This window comes from Gossypium arboreum, chromosome 8, assembly GCF_025698485.1.
Source record: "Gossypium arboreum isolate Shixiya-1 chromosome 8, ASM2569848v2, whole genome shotgun sequence".
Lineage (NCBI taxonomy): Eukaryota > Viridiplantae > Streptophyta > Magnoliopsida > Malvales > Malvaceae > Gossypium > Gossypium arboreum.
This window is the reverse complement of record NC_069077.1, coordinates 134603418-134616877: the sequence shown is the minus strand read 5'-3', so window position 1 is coordinate 134616877 and position 13460 is coordinate 134603418. Positions and strand designations below refer to the sequence as shown.

Below are 13460 nucleotides of genomic sequence, written 5' to 3'. Positions count from 1 at the left end.
AGATATTTTAGCAAAGCTATGGAACTTAATCCGAGGTGCAGGAGAGAGCAAATATATAATGTTTGCACAGGGGCGAAGCCAGAAAAAAAATTTTGGGGGCCAAGGAAATTTTAATTTTTTATAGTCTATATATTTATAATTTTTAAAGGATTAAATTAAATTTTTATAATTTTAAGGGGGGCCAAAGTGCAATTTTACCTTTACTAATTTAAAATTTTAAAAAAATCTAAAGGGCCTAAATGAAAATTTCCCATTTTAGGGGGGGCCAGGGCCCATGCCTGCCCACTGGTTTCGCCCCTGTGTTTGCAGTAGATCACTTTTCATGGTGACGCGATGGAGTCGAAGGAGCTAGCCAGCTAGCCCCATAAGCATGTGGAATGTTCTTGGCTTTAGTTGGGAGGTTAAGCTTTGAATCTAATACATTGCCTAGCCTTGTTCGCCACTCTTTTAGCTCAAATTAGATTCCCACACCCTCGTGTTTTCTGCTTGCTTTCCTCACTACTAACAATAAAATAAAAATGTATTTTACATTTTCAAATTTAAATGAACTTTTTTTACTGGTCCTTCCAGGCTTTCTGTATCACTTTATCCTTACAAATAAAATCTTCCCCTAAGGCTTAAGTTCGAAGGGTTTGGAACTAAAGTATGTGATGATAAAACCCAATACCATCAAATCAAACAAATTTAACAAATGGTTGATTTATGTCTTTAAAAAAATAGGGTTAAAGTTACTACAAGTCCATTTACCATATCAAAAAGTTCAATTTAGTCCTATTTTTATTTTAAAAGTCTTTGTATGTTTGAAAAGTTGACATTTCAGTCTTTATATGTTAAGTTCGTCATTAATGAAATGACACGATTTAACGGTTCTTGACGTGGCATTAAATAAAAAATTAAATCAAATTTAAAAGTTTATTGGTCTTAAAAACAAATGGAATCACGCGGCTTAATGATGGCTAACGTGGACAAAACACAACAAAAATGTACAAAAAGAACAAAAAAAAAATTGAAAACAATTTGAGGTAATAGCAAAATCAGTTTCTTACCTTTGTTCATTCTTCAAAATTGTTATTTAACTTTTTAATTTAATTTAATGCCATGTCAGCCATGCCATTCCATTAACAACAGAGTTAACGTGTAATGATTAAAATGTCAGCTTTTCAAACGTACTGATAACATGTTAATTTGCATGACATTTTATGTTTAATTCGGTTTATTTCTGAATTGATCTTTTCTAAATTAGTACTTTTATGTTCTAATCTTATCAGTGATGCAATTAGGACGCTAAGAGACAAAAACGAGTAGAAAAGGGCCAAATTGAAACACGATCAATAAAATGAGGCCGAATAAAAAATGTGGAGAAAACCAATGACTCATCAGAATTTTTGACTTTGTAAAAGCCAAAAATGGAAAAAAAAATCTTATTTTATTTATTTATTTATTTTATTTTGATTTTATGTTAAAGTGGTTAAGACGAAAATTAGTTAATTCCATGTATATAAATAGGGACTTAATGCACTTAGGAAAGACATCCCTTAATTTTACATTCTGATTTCAATTTGGAATTGAATACAATTAATTTCTTTTTTTTTTTTACTTTCAATTTGGCGTTAACATTCTGTTGCATTGTTTCCAATTCTTGTTTCTTTTTCAAAATTCGTCTAATTACTTTTCAAGTCCTTTTCCTTCTCAATTTCCACCATCTTTCATCCAAATCCAATCACCTTCCATAACCTACAAGCATGATTAAATCCATGCTACACTAAATTCTAACTTAGCTTTAGGCCGGTGTTATTTCCGGTCGGGAACAGTGAGATACGTATTCATACTTAAAATCCTTCCAATCGGTATTCATTTTTTTCCTAAGTATCGGGATAGACAAATCATTCTTTAAAGTTAAACTCGATTTCAAGACAAGGTGCACGTTGGGTTGGAGTTGTGTTTGTTGACAGCTAGAGAAACGAGTCAGCCGTGCTGTATTCAGATCTCCGAGAACAAATCAAGGAAGAAGTGATCGGGTTTAAACAACCTCATGTGGTTGAGGCCGTTGATTCGAGTTGGGTTCTTCAGAGCACAAGGCTACCGGAATCTTGAATCAGGAACACGTGTATCTTGGTTAAATAATCGATAAAGGTTGGTTTACAGATCGTACTGGGACCAACTACGAGAGGAAAAATTGGTGGTTAGGACATTCTTAACTACTATAACCATCTTAGCTTTTGGAGGAAAAAATCAATTTTCAAGGATCAATTCTTAAACCGGAATCTTCCAAGTCTAGGGCTAAAGCTTATTATCTTTGATTACAAAATTCGAATTTAATTTCCAATTTATGTTCTAATTGATGATGTCACGAACTAACTAAAATTATGACAAAGGCAAGAGCACCTATCGAATGGTAGTATAAATATGGTGAGTCGGGAATATCGTATCCACAAGGACTAAAAGTACTAGTAGTTACTATCTTTTTATTATTTAGCCGATAAAATTGAAGAAATTTATTTTTAACCTAATTTTAACTAAACTAATTATTAAGACGAAACAAAGAGTAAAATAGGAAAATAATAGAATAAACCAATTGAAAGAGACAATACCTAAGAAAGAATCCACCTAGACTTCACTTATTATTCTAAATCTGAATTAAACGATTTATTCACTTGTCTTGATCCGTAGAAATACCTACCTTATGTTAATATCTCTTTCGAGAATAAAAACAACTGACTTTAGGTTGATTAATTGAAATCTCTTTCTAATTAAAACCCCTATTGTCGTATTTACTCGATTCATAGATTCCCCTATTAGAATTAACTCTAATCCGGTAGATTTATGTTGTCCTATTTATAGGATTGCATGCAACTCCACTCAATTATGCCAGATCTACTCTTAAACAAGAACTTTTGCTCCACTGAATTAAGCACATCAATCACAAATTAATATCCTGAAAACATTAAAACATGAAATATGTACACATAATTAAGATCAATAATCAAATAATAAGATCTGTCATAGGTTTCATCTTCCCTAGGTATCTAGGGAATTTAGTTCATAATTGAAAAGGAAAACATCTCAAAATTAGGAAAACAAAAAGACATAAGAAACCCAAAAACTTCTAAAGAAATTGAATGGAGATCCTCAATCTTGAAGGAGATCCTGCTTCTGAGTTGAATCTGTTGGCGTTCTTTGAGTCTTTTCTGCGTTCTACTCTGCATGCTCCCTTAGATCTTCTTCTAGGGTGTATTTTTAAACTTTAGAATGCTCAGAAACCCTAAAAATTGGCTATTTCCACGTAAAAGAGAAACAGGGAGCGATATCGACACGGGCTGGAACATGGGCGTGTGGCCAGCCCATGTGGTTCACACGAGCGTGTGCTCAGCCCGTGTGGAACTGGCTTGGTAGTGTGGATCCTTAAGATAGCCCATTTTGTCCGATTTTGGCCCGTTTTCAGCTCCTTTTGCTCCACTATGTTCACCTAAGTATAGAAACATGAAATTAGAGGATTAGGAGCATCAAATTCACTAAATTATGTAATAAATCATCCAAAAACATGCCAAACATAGGATAAAAACATGTTACACTTATGGTTTATCACTAATTTATTTAATTATTTATTTATGTTGTTTCAATTATTTAGTTTCTAAACATTTTCAAAACCCTCACATTTATTTGTTAATTTTTTTTGCAAGTCCATTTGGAGTCATGGGCACGACTTTTGCCACGACCTTTGACACGACAAACGTTCTTTTCACAAGGTAAATGCAGAAGTTGATAATAACATCCAATCCCTGTGGACTCAACCCTACTACCACTTTTTACTACCATTTAGAGTTATTTCTGTAGGAATTATTTTTTGTGGTTTCGACATCCATCACATACAAGGACTAAAATGTTCTTTTTAATAATAGAGGGATTAAAATGAACTTTATGATATAGTACAAGGACATGTTGCAAACTTTATCAAAAAAATAGATTACCTTCTACTTCTATACCTTAAGTTTCATATGTAAAATATCGTGTTTACTACATTTTTTAATTTAAAATGTTAGAAAATATATTTAAAATAATATAAGTTGTTTTGTAAAATAATAATTATTTAATTGAGTTGATTTATAACAACCATTTAAAAATGTTTAATATGGAATAGATATTTATAAAATATATTTACTAAGCAAATATATTTATAAAAGTTAAATAAGACTTTAATTGAAATAGTAAAGTAGGTTTAAATTTTATTATGTTGTTTATTCTTTTTTTATAAAAATAAAAAAAAAAAATACCATCAAAATAATATAATTTACTTAAAAAATAGTGACATTTTAGTCAAAATTTTAATTTGAGCTTGAGTAGTGGCATTCAAACTTGGCTCAACTCGATTTTACCCGTAGCGGACAAGGTGAAAATTTGAGAGAAAGAAGAGAGAGAACAAAAGAATGCACATTAAGAGTGAGAACCTATATTTTGTGATTTATGTACCTTACCTATACATGCATACATACAAAGATTAGCAACTTTCAAGTTATAGGTACTATTTTTCTAACTGTTATATGTTCTAGGAACAGTTATTCTTTTACCTTCTATGAATTGTACAACATTACTTTTCCTATTTCAGATCGTCTTGTGCAAGAACTTTAGCTTTGATTCAGTTCTGAGTTCCAGGAACATGTTTCGGGTCTTCGATTCATTGAGCCTCCTGAACAGCATGCACAGTTTGTGGGGCAAGTAAAGACATTAAGTCTCTAAGACGGTAACCATTGCCCCAAAAAGAGGCAAGTGAAAGACCCATAATAGCCATTGCTAGGACAAAGTATGTCACTGGAATTGCTTGACTGCTACCTCCTAGGAACTGGATTGCCAGAACCCTTCCATTGTCGAGCTTTGCATTCCACTGCATAACGATATTGTTCGACAAACTTCTTCTCTTTGCCTACGCATAACAATATGGTATCCCCATATCGATAACCGGTTATGTGTTGGACGTGGTTAAATCAATTTTTGGAGAACTTCTAAATACATAGGATGTAATATAGGAGGTTTGAATTACCTGAAAGCAGGAATCTTCAAGATCCAATATCTGATAGCGAATACCACAGCGTGAAACACCAAAACCTGAAAAACCAATTGGAGACCATCTTTTGATAAAATTTGACTCTGATTCAGTGAAAGAGGGCTACCAATGTACAAGGATGTACTGATCATAACAACAAAAGACATCATAGTCGAAGGATAGTAACTACCGGTTTTGCATACGTATTAAGCACAAGCCCAAAAGTGACCGGAACAAGAACCATCTAGCACAAACAACCGAGCTAACATTTTACATTTTTGCACCATAAAACAAGAATGCTAACTCGAGAATGCACATCGGTTTAATCTACACATTACCTGTAAAATTAACTTCGACATCATTACTACATCAATTGGAACAACGGATCCAATGAGGAGGCTAGTTAAAAGGGTGTGAGGAGCACCGATGCAATGGTGGTAAAGCTAATGAGAAGAATACTCATTGCAACATCTCATTTGCTTAAAAAACTAGCATAGCTAGACAACTGAGCCCCTGCAACACACGATGTGAGTATAAAACTGGCATAAAACATCAGAGACATGCCGAACGCCTTTGCAATTAGAGCCCTGAGACCCGGTTTGAGCATATACTGTATGATAAGTCCAACAGATAGTGGTAATGGTTTGTAATGAAACAAAAACATAAAAAACTTATGAAAAACGTCACAATTGAATTGATAGCAGCATAATTAGAAACTATATATAATACATATATATATACATACAATTATACCTTTTGACTGCAAGTGCAAAATCATCCAAGGAAAGCTTAATCCCAATTGACAACATAATCCCACCAAAAGCAGAAGCATATAATTCCTTAGATACCCTGCATAATAATTTTATTTATTAATTCCAGAATCTTTGTCCATTGTCTAATAAACTATTAAGCATTTCTGGTTCCGAAGTGAAAGCCAACTTTGAAAGAAAAGAACAATAAGAACTTGACAAAAATATAATAAAAAAATTTGTCAAAAGAACGAATATTTAAAACGCAAAAAGTGTGGCAAAAATAGTAACGAATAACCAATATATATATATATATGCAAAAAACTATTTTGAAGACTTGAATTAGGCAATTATTGGACTCTGAAATTTTTCTTTGGGACCCTTTATAATTATTGATGTAACAACTCATTTTCGGTAAAAATCAAAACAGTGGTTTCGGAACCACAAATCCGAGTCCAAAAAATAAAATTATTTAAATTTCATAAAATGGTAGATATTGTGATAGAAATATAGCATGAAAATTTTTATAGAAAAATTTTATTGATTATGTGTCTAATTGCAAAGAGGACTAAATTGAATAAAATGTCAAAGTTGAATTCTAGAAGATGTAAGGATCAAATAGAAATAAAATTCAAAATGAGAGGTTCTTATATAGTAATTAGACCATTGATGAAAAACATATAGATATTTTAGTGAATCATCCATGGAAAAATAGAAAAAGGTAAAGGACTAAGTTGGAAAGTGGAAAAGTTAAATGATATTAATTAAATTAAATGAAAAAGATATCATTTTATCATCTTCTTCCCCAAAAATTCCATGGAAACCCTAGGAAAGAGAAGGAAAGCTTTCATGGCCAAATTAGATCAGAATAAATCGAATGTGGAGTTAGAATGAGGAAATGAGAAAATGCCGGATTAATAGACTTTATGTATACGAACATCTATCGAGGTAAGTTCATATAACTTAGCTATGTATGTCTTTGTGATTGATTTGAATTGTATTTGTGATTTATAAATGTACACGTGAAATGATTATATATCTAATAAAGCCCGATGATTGATAATGTTTGAAATAAATGATAATACTCGTAAAGTGATCAATGACTAAAATGTCATTATTGAGCTTGAATTAAATGTGAAATGTAAATTACATTAATGCGTAAAATTATGAGATTGGACATATATCCAACAATTTCTTGATAAATGCTAAATCTCGTTTGAATAAATGAAAGTCTATGGATAAAGGTGATTACTGATATGAAATGAGATCTTTTATGTGTTGCAGAAAGGTTGTTCCGAAAGGGTAATCTTTTGATCTCATTATGAAAAGGAAATGTACACCTTGTACGTACCATGTGAAAAGGGATAGCTTCGGCTATCGAATGTGAAAAGGAAAGGTATACTTTGTGTATACCACATGAAGCTGCTATGTACACTTTTTATGTACACTTGAAATGATATACTTTGTGTATATCATTTGAAAAGGAAAGGTATACTCTGTGTGTACCATTTGAAAAGGCTATGTACACTTTGTGTGTACACTTGAAATGGTATACTTTGTGTATATCATTTGAAAAGAAAAGGTATACTCTGTGTGTACCATTTGAAAAGGAAAGGTATACTTTGTGTGTACCATTTGAAAAAGAAATGTACACCTTGAGTGTACTACTGGAAAACGAAATATCCATCGATGTTTTCAATGATTCCACAGGTAAAATCATGACATGAAAAGAAAAGAGATTATTACATATGTTCACTTGGAAAATATGAAATGATGTTACATGAAATAGAATATGTAGATATGATATGTTTATGTGTGAATATGAACGGTTTGATGAATACATTCATCCATGAAAATATATTGCTACACTTTGAGCGGATCACCTGAGTGATTATCAGTACTTCAATCGATTATTGAATAAAGTTCTGACAAGAAATATACTAGAAATTGAGATGAAATGATATGAAATGTATCTGAAATACATGAAAATAATTGACATACATGTTATATGAATACATGAGGTGGAAAAACATATGTGTATGAAAATCCAAATATGGATGAGCTTGTATATGTATTATTGTGGTTTACATGAATCATAAAACTAACATAGGTGATGAGAATGTGTGATAGGGCTTGAGTACAAATGGTATAATTGTGCCTTGCATGTTTAATTTGAGTAAGAGTGGTTGGTAAGTTGATTACCAAGTTATACAGACTTACTAAGCATTGTATGCTTACTCCGTTTATTTTTTCCTGTTTATAGTAAATCAGAAGCTCATTGGATTGGAAGCTCAGTGGAGATCACTCACACTATCTATCGTTCCAATTTGGTAGAAAAGGTATAACAATTGTGGTTATAATGGCATGTAAAAGTTAAATAGACAATGATTAACATGTAAATACTTGAAAGTGACTAGCCATTGGAATGGCTAGCTATAGACATACCTTGGTGTTTTGTGTAAAAGTCTATATCATGATATACAAGTTGAAATGGATAATGAACGAATAAATTAAATTTGTATGTTTGGCACAATATGCATAAATATGAACAAGGAAAGTAGATAGACATGAATATAAATTGTCATTTGAGGTACCTACGGGTACATTGGTTGGATGTAGTTATATGACATGTATAAGACTTGATTTTGGTATGAATTAACTGTCTTGAAATGAGTTTATCAATATGCATATGTGTTAGTGTAAATGGATAACAAGTTGGGTGAGAAATATGGCTTGGAAAATAGCTTATTTTCGTCCACATGGTTAGACACACGGGCGTGTGTCTAGGCCGTGTGTGACACACGGCAAGCTCACGGGCGTGTGAAATGACCGTGTGTCCCTTGCATCCTTAAATATGAAGTCAAGATAGTACACGGGTGAAAGACACGGCCGTGTGTCTTGGTCGTGTGAAGGACACGGGTTTCAAGCATGGTCGACTGTCAAAATCATGTGAAAAATGGCTTTAAAATGATGAAAAATCAATTTACCACACGGCCTAGCCACATGGGTGTGTGCCTAGGCCGTGTGCCCTTTGATACTTAAGAAATTGCAAGTCAAAATTCCACACGGCCTTGGGATCCCCACGGGGTGGCCACACGGCCATGTCCCAAGCCACACAGGCGTGTGCCCCTATCTTCAAGGATAAATTTTCAAAGTTACCAGTTTAGTCCCAAACCACTTCCAAAGTATGTATTGGGCCCTGTAGGTCCATATTAAGGACTTTATGGTGAAATTTGAAAAGTTTTGATTTGGAATACAAATTTGTGACTCGGTTTTGTACAAATACTAGTGTATAAGTTTAGTAATACCTCGTAATCCTATTCCGGTGATGGATACGGGTTAGAGGTGTTACAATTGAACTTGATAATTATTTCACATTTAACTTGGATTAGAAGTGATATCGGTTTGATTCAATTCGGTTTTAAATTTTTTGAACCGTTCATAATTTGGTTCTCAACTTTTCGTATTAATTTTTTATTTTGAAATTTAGACTTTTTAACAAAAAAGCTTTGCTTTATTTTATGGTTTTTGAATATTATTTGACAAAAATTCAAAATCCTTTTATAAATACTTAAAATAAAATCAATTTTCAACCGTTTTAAATTATTTTCATTATAAAATGTTTATTTTATGTCATAAAAGTTAAAATTTAATTATATATTAAATAAAAAATAGACTTCATTCTGTTTTTAAATTTACATTTTATTAATCGTTCAAACACTTCCATTCCAGTCGGTTTTTGATTTTTGAGTTTTTCTTGCTCAATATTAAGTTGAATTGACCCAATAATAGAGATAAAGTACCATTTAGTTCTAAACTTGATAATTTTATCCTTACAAATTTTTTATCCACATCAGTTTCACAACTTGACAACTTTTTCACTTTGTGAAAAAGACAGTCAATGGTGGTTCAATTATAACGTCATAAACACCTCCATGAAAATGGCAGTATTGCATCAATAAAAGTTACATTCTTGGCACTTGGCAACTTAATGTGTGTATAAATAATTTGGGTTTTTTTATAGAAAAATTACTCTAAATTTAAAAAATTATGAAAATCACTTAACTTCAAGATTAATTATGAGAGTGTCGTGATTTTTACAGTAGACTTGAGTGCCGCCACTTCGCTCGGTGGCACCACCCTAAATTTTCACCTAATCACCAGTCAATTATTTAGTGAAAAAAAAATTTTCCTGGAATAAAAGGAAAAAAATAAAAATAAAATTATTTTAGTAATTGCTCCAAATATGACGATGCTGCCTGACAACATGACCAGACAATCAATGGATCCCCTGCCTTTTCTTTTCCTTTTCAGCTTTTTTTATTTTTTTATTTTTTCTTTTTCATTTTTTTATTTATTTTATTATATAAAGGGGGTTTGGTCCCCCTTACCCATCCACCGTGAGAAAAAGAAAAAAAAAGAAGCTTGAGTTGTGTTCTTTTGTGTTTTGAAAGAAAGTTTGTGTTAGATTATTGTTAATTTTTAGATACAACTTTTAACATTATATTTATGTCTTAAAATATTAGATTTTTATTTATTTGTGTAGTCGATGATTAAAATTTATATTGTTTGTGTAGATATCGAAATGGGTTTTTCGATTAGAGCAAACGATCGTACAACAAGGATGATTAATGTGCCGGTAAAAAAATTTTTATTTTTTATTCACAAGTATATTTATAAAGTTGGACATAATTTATTATTTAATTGAATGATTTTAACTAATGTGGGAATTTAATATGGTCAGGGTGAATATCGTGTATTGAGGGCGCATGTTCATGGTGTCAAAACCCCTTTTGGAGCTCGATTTTTTATCTTAAAACAAAGATGGAGTCACCACCAATCCTTTTTATTAGGTGTGATTAGGTCACCTTGAGATTTAATCATTTTAACAAAAGAGGTTAATTTTACTAAAACAATAAATTTTCGGTCTACAAAATCCAAGAAGTGGGTTTGAGAGTCAATTACGTATGAAGAAGGGTTAGCACCCTCATAACGTCCAAAATTAATACCTAGTTGATTACTTGAAGTGTTAGTGTCGAAAGTGATGAATTCGATAATGATTTTAAAAAATACAACCCATTTATGCATGCAAATGGTATTATTTGAATACGTTACTAAAAAATATTACTATTTAAATTGAACCTGACGGAGAAGGTACTCTTATTTCAAGTTAATCGGAAGGAAATGGGCATGTCCCGTAAGTCAGGCACGACATCTCAAATCCCCAAGAATAAGAATACTTGTCATTTAATTATTATCTAAATCTTATGTGTTTTAATTTTTTTTAAAGGATATTCGATTATTTTGGTTCAAAGAGAAAATTGTACTCTATAAGTTAGGGGCACAATTTCTCGAATCCCCTAATTAAAGAGCATCGCCTCGGTTCAAATTGCTAAATGTACATTGCATGAAAATGAATAGCTTCTAATGTGACATACTATGGACTTATTCGAATATAATACGTTATATGGGATACACGACTATGTATAAACAAGTTATATGATATCATAAGAACATAAATAGTGCAATATATCATAACAAAAATAATAATGTTGTAAAAAATGTCAATTAATGCTGATAATAATAATTAAGGACAAAATAAAAATTGTGTAATTTTAAGGGGCAAAAATATAAATAAAAAAATTAAAAGTGCAGGGAATTAAAAAAGAAAATAAATGTGCTGAATAAAATAAATTGAGGGCTAAATTGAAATTTAAACCAAATTTAAAGACCAAATTACAAAAAAAAAGAAGCAGATAAAAGACTAAAATGAAATGAAATAGAAAAAATATAAGGACCTAGTAAGTTATTTTCCCCACCCCATACAAGTGTCATCCCCTTAATGGGTCAATAATGGGTCAAGGGACTGATTTGTAAGAAAATGAAATCAAAGGGGTAAAAATAAAATAAATAGCAAGTGATATGGGACGAAATTGAAATAGGAAAAAAATACGAAAGGGCATAGCCAGCAATTTGCCCAACCCTTCAAAAACACATGGATCTTGGAGAGGTTCGGGTCTGATTGTTGGGTTAAGCTTGAAATGACGTCATTTTGGGCATTATAAATCACCTCCAAAACGACGTCACATAATACCCCTATATAAATTTAAAAAAATAAAAAAGAAATCATTATTAACCCTGTTTAAAAAAAAACTCATTTCTCCTTCTTCTTCTTTTTTTCTCAAAGCTCCCCTCCCCTTTGGTCACCGATCATTGGCGACAGAGACCGCGTCCTCTGGTGGTTAGAGATCGCAAAAAAATTCTTTTTTTAACCCTTCGAGAGCCCTAGAAACAGATCTAGGGTCGAAACCTTTCAAAACCTTAGCTAAAACCCAACAAGAACCCCAAAACCCTTTGGCTTCCCTTTCTCTGTCGAGGCCGTCAACGAACCCTAATGGGTTTGAAGACCCTTCGAATCGACATAGAGCCACCCATGACAATGGTAGAAGATGAAGCGACAAGGTAAAGTTTTTTTAAACCTTGCTTTTTATTAACTTTTTTAAAGAAATAAAATAGAAGATTAACTAAAAGAACCACCTTTTTTTTAAACTTGATTTTTTTTTTTTTTGGTATTCTCTGTTGAATCTTGAAGAGTAGTGATACAAAGTTTTTGTTCTTGGCTTTTATAGCCAAATACACTATATTTTATATTATTTTCCGTTCATTTTTGTTCTCTCTATTATGCTCCATGTTTCTGTTTCTGCTTTTGTTTTTTTTCTTTTTTTCACCGAAGGGGACTTAGGATTTTTTTTTCTGTTTAGGTTTTAGGATTTGGGCTATTAGGCTTCGAGTTGTTGTATTTGGGCCTTGGGTCAAGTTTAATAGGGTTAGCAGATGGATTTGGGTCATTGGGCTTGTAATTTGTGTCATTCAGGTTTAATATTTAGGTCGTTTTCTTTATAAATGGACTGTTAGGGACTTTTATTTGTTTTGATTTATTTTGGTTTTATTAGGGCTGGACAAAATTTGGCCCTTATACATGGTTCGAGCTACTGGTTGGACGAATGGATTATGTCATATTTGGATGCTGACGATTTTAGATCAACAACATTGATGCAGATGCTTGAGTTGATGGGCAATTTAATATCTACATTGGTTGAACAGTAGCGCTCTGAGACACACAAATTTCATTTGCCATGTGTGGAGTGCACCATCACACTGGAAGATGTCGCATTGTAACTTGGGCTTCTAGTTGGCAGTTATGTGATCACGGTTTCAAGTAAAGTGTTCAAACCTGCAGTGTTCTGCTATCAATTGATTGGACGCTCACCTTGTGATGGTGAAGTTAGATTTATGAGTTCAAAACTTTCTTAGTTGGAAGAAAATTTTGAAACCTTATTGAGTAGTGCCATTAAGTTGGAGGCGGTGTGCGTTGCTCGAGCGTATGTACTGCAGTATATAAGGGGCACTTATGTCGAACACAAATAATAAAGTCCACTTGATGTACTAGCCTTTATTGTCTGATTTGGAAGCTGCTTGTATGTATAGTTGGGGTTCAACAATATTAGCAACGTTGTATCGTGACTTTTGTCAGGCAACAGAGCATGAAACACAAGATAAAGGCGGGTGTCTGATATTGTTGTAGTCTTTGGCGCTATACAGGATGCCATTTTTGACATCAATGAGTCACTAAACACACATGTTCCCACTTATAAATAAGTAAAAAAAAAATA

The 13460-nt window shown here is 32.4% G+C and overlaps 1 pseudogene; it reads right to left on the bottom strand.

Annotated features, from left to right (window-relative positions):
• Positions 1-4672: 4672 nt before the first annotated feature.
• LOC108468403 (probable sodium/metabolite cotransporter BASS3, chloroplastic) lies at positions 4673-13397 on the bottom strand (annotated as a pseudogene).
• Positions 13398-13460: the final 63 nt, after the last annotated feature.